At 33.1% G+C, this 4,390-nt stretch overlaps 1 pseudogene; it reads right to left on the minus strand.

Annotated features, from left to right (window-relative positions):
• Positions 1-25: 25 nt before the first annotated feature.
• Positions 26-4,390, minus strand: part of LOC111990811 (pentatricopeptide repeat-containing protein At1g50270-like) — a 19,903-nt pseudogene continuing 15,538 nt past the window's right edge.

Consider the following 4,390-nt stretch of genomic DNA (forward strand, 5'->3'; position numbering starts at 1 on the left):
AAGCAAAATCAAATGGAGAAAAGGAAATGCATTTGAACAAAAGATATGAAAAGCAAGTGTACCTTTGAACATACTCAGCCACCCCATGTTTAGAATGGGTACCACCACCAGGGAACCACCAGAGCCGAATCTTCTCATGCACCCGATTTTGTCAAATTGTGTATGATTCACATTGCTTGACCACATATAATCCCTGCTGGGTGGCCATCTTATAATATCCTGGTAGTGCGATCAAGCAAAACAAGAGTGTCTCAGGTGGAGGGCAATGCCACTCAAGTTCTCTTCTGCCAACTGCATATTAAGATTAAGCTGAACTCTCATTCAGCCCCCTACTATTTGAACATGTGGACACCAAACCAAAAACCAAGATAATGTCTTAGCATGGATATTAGAATGCACCACTCAATTGATAAAGATAGACAAATACTACCGCACAAATTCCTGTATCATCCTACTTAAGCACATCAATATCTCAAAAACCTCCTCCATTCGCAGAAACAAATCCATGGATCACCCCTTTATCCTCAACACAACTCCACCCTGGCTTCTTCAGATCCTTCTCATACATTACTTTCCTTCTTCAACTTCACCCCATTGTCCAACACTTTCCTTTAGATTACTCAACAGAGTATGATACGCACTATTATCAGGTTCCAATTTCAAAAGCCTGTGTGCCATATATTCCTTGAGTTTTGTCTTCATGAACTCTACAAGCCGCAAGAAGAGCACTCCAAATCCTACTATCAGGAAAAATCACCATTTTCACTATTATGGTACGGCAAATGCCTCTTTAAGCTTTCATTATTGACCAAAAAGATCCACCATACAAGTGTAATGATCCAAATCAGGTTGAAGACCAAATATCCATTTCATAGAATTATAAACTTAACACCCTTCTATAACAAGACCAGAGTGGCCACAAGCAGACACTAAGCTTAAGAAGGTGATACAGTTTGGTATTATTCTCTCCTCCAGCATTATACCAAAAAGTTCTAGGGCTTCAAGACCAAGCCCATGGCTTCCAAAGCCTTCAATGATTGTTGTCCAGGTTACCATATCTTTGACCAATATATTATCAAAACACATTCTAGCAGAAGAAATGTTTCCACATCTTATGCACATGTTTAAGACACAGGTTTCATGTGTGTTGTTCCGACCATGGATTTGTAAAACAAGTTTTCTTATAGAGTAGCAATGATTGCCTTACCCAATTGCACTGCTGCCAGATGTGTATACGCATCTGGAATGCTTGTCATAATCTCAGCCCTGGCCTCAAAATTTGCAGCTTGCATTTGATGGAACAAATTTATGGCATCCTTTATATTCATTTGAATGAATGCCGGCGGCATAGCTCCAAATTTAACAGTGTTTCTCTGGGTTCTTTAGACAATTGAGCTGATATCTCTGTTTCTGCACATTTAGCAGAAAAATCCAAAAAAGAAGTCAACAAAACATCATTGCTAAAACCAGTTTTAATGGCTAAAGAATGTATCTATTCACTTTAAATAGATCTCTAGACTTCGCAAATGCTGATATAAGTAATGTTGAAAGTCTCAATGCTGAGTGTAGATATACCCTGAATTTCGCTAAACCTATTCACTAACTTTTCAACATTCCCCTTCATGGAATAAAAGGAAATCAGAATATTCCACGAAACATCATCCTTTCAGTCAATCTTGCTGAAAAATATTCAAACTTCTTCAACACTACCTGTCCTAGTGCACACTTTCAAAACTGAATTTTGTACTGACCCATCTGTTTCTAACCCACTCTTGATTGCATAAACGTGAAGTTGCCTCCCATGAATCAAACTATCACCAGCACAACAAGCCTGCAACATTACCATCAACGTCACTGAATTGGGTTCAGACTTTACCATCATTTCCCGGAACAAATCAAAAGCATTACTAACACTTCCCTCACAAACATACCCCAAAATCATCGACATCCAAGAAACCAAATCTCTCTGTGACATCTCGTCAAACAGCTTTCGTGCAAAACATACACACCCCTCAAATTTTGCATTACAAAGATACACATCAAACCGAAAACCCATTTCCGTTGAGACACAATGGACCATCTATCCATATAAGAAAAAGCTGAATAAAAAAGACCCACATTAATGATCAAATTCCATGCAATAGTATGAGGTTTATTTTTTCTTCTCAAAAAAAAAAGTATGAGATTTATTTTTTTAACAAGTCTCATTAAATCTCGGTTTAAATCTCTCAGTTTATTTCCTGTTATTATAATTTATAACTACGTAATTATAAATTATTGTTACTTTTGTTTCTTAAAAAAATAACTACGGAATTTTTCTCATAAAAAAAACTATCAAATTCTAAATTATAAATGAATTATTAAAATATATATATATATATATATATTAAATTACCCATGTATGTAGGTTTTCAGTCAAATTAGTATTTAAGAAATAGGGTATTTAAAGGATGCCGTTTCTTAATAGATTTAGACGGAAAGACCAAGTTGATTCATTTTTATAAAGTGAAAGACTTATTAATTGACAAAAAAGTAAAATTTTTAAGAATTTATTTGAGAATTGAAATTAAGGTCTAGGACTAAATTGAATTTTTTTTAAAACTAGCTGAAGGCAAGTGTGGTACATGGTTTTTAATGATCAACGTATGTGTTCTTCACTAATATTCTTTCAATGTCTCTATGAAGTTATTCATAAACTATTGGTTGTTTATTGGGAGAGTGCCTCCATGAAGTTATTCATAAACTATTGATTGTTTATTGGGAGAGTGAGAGATGACTAGACTTCGTAAAGAATTTTTTTCTTATTAATTGAAATAGCAATATTGTTTTTTAGTTAGTATTTTATATTTTAATTTTAGGTTTGAGGATTTTTTAGATTAAATTTTTGTATAAATAAATTAAGTTGTTTAATTGATAACTAAAATGACATGTTATTATTTTCATTGGACCAGCTAGCTCATGTGACAGTTTAGGTGGCACTTGATGGCCAGCTAGGTATGGTGCATGAATTGAAGTGTCCAAATTGAAACAATATATAAAGTTAGGGGAGCAAATCAAAATTTAAAAAAAAATAGGGAGTAAAATCAAATTATTCTATTCTATAGATGTAATTAGCATAATTTTCAATTTATTCTATTTAGATTTTAAACCATTTATTTAATTACTTAAATTTTTTTAGCCTATTTATTTAATATGGCATAGTTGAATTCACATAGCATGATTTAATTAAACCAACTTAGCTCAAGTAATTGGCTTTTGTGGCATTTAGTGGCCACCATATCAACAAAAAGACTTGAATCAAAGGAGGCAAATCAAAATTACCGTAAACATTAAGGATATAAGAAATTTTATCAAAATTTATTAATTGAGCTAAACTAAAATCCATTTTACATGGCAGATTTTTTTTTTTTTTTGGGAGTTAAACTTGTACATATCATTTCTTGATTGAAAGACCTCAATCTAAACAACATTGTCAACTAAATTCCTAACAAATTTTGCTAAACAATGAGGGCCTGTTTGGTAAGTGATTCCAAACAACAGTTTTTAGTGTTTAAAATACTGAATTTGTCAAACTTACCAATTTTTTCAAAAAACACATTTACATACCAAACACACAATTATATTTTTTCACATTTTTAAATATGTTATTTGAAACACGGTGCAAAACATATTATTTTATTATGAGTACTTTAAACACATGTTTTCATAACAATTTTTAAACCATAGTTTTCACATTATTTTGAACAACAATACTTGAAAGCCGCTACCAAATAAGCCCTGAGCTATTGAATTAGCAGCCCGTGCTACATGAGATAGAGAACTCCATCGCAAACCTTTATATATATAATATATATATATAGAGAGAGAGAGAGAGAGAGAGAGAGAGAGAGAGAGAGAGAGAGAGAGAGAGAGAGAGAGAGAGAGAGAGAGAGAGAGGGGATAAACTACACAATTTCATTAAAAAAAAAAAACTGGATCAATACAGTTCAAGCTAGAGGAGACACCTCCAACCGAAATTGACAATTGAGACAACATTACAATAAATCTGCTAGATCTAACCCAACTGCCATATTTATCTAATTCCCAAAACAAATGTCACTGTGACAAAATGAAAGAATTCCTATAAAGAACAATATCTTTTGGTATCTCTATTTTCCCAACTTTTGACGACCCAACAAATTTTTCTCCCTTGAAAGTTATCATGGTTTTTAGTGGAGTTGTGGTGTGCATTTGTGTTAGAACCCCTTTCCCTTTCCCCTATGTGTGTGTGTGTTTGTGTTTTTAAAAAAAAAAAAAAAAAAAAACAATTTTTCCCTAATCTTCAGATATTACTCTTTGTCGGCTAAATCTTTATTGGTTGGGATGTGGTGCAACTCATCACTTTTATAAT

This window comes from Quercus suber, unplaced genomic scaffold (assembly GCF_002906115.3).
Source record: "Quercus suber isolate HL8 unplaced genomic scaffold, Cork oak 2.0 scaffold_789, whole genome shotgun sequence".
NCBI classification, from domain to species: domain Eukaryota; kingdom Viridiplantae; phylum Streptophyta; class Magnoliopsida; order Fagales; family Fagaceae; genus Quercus; species Quercus suber.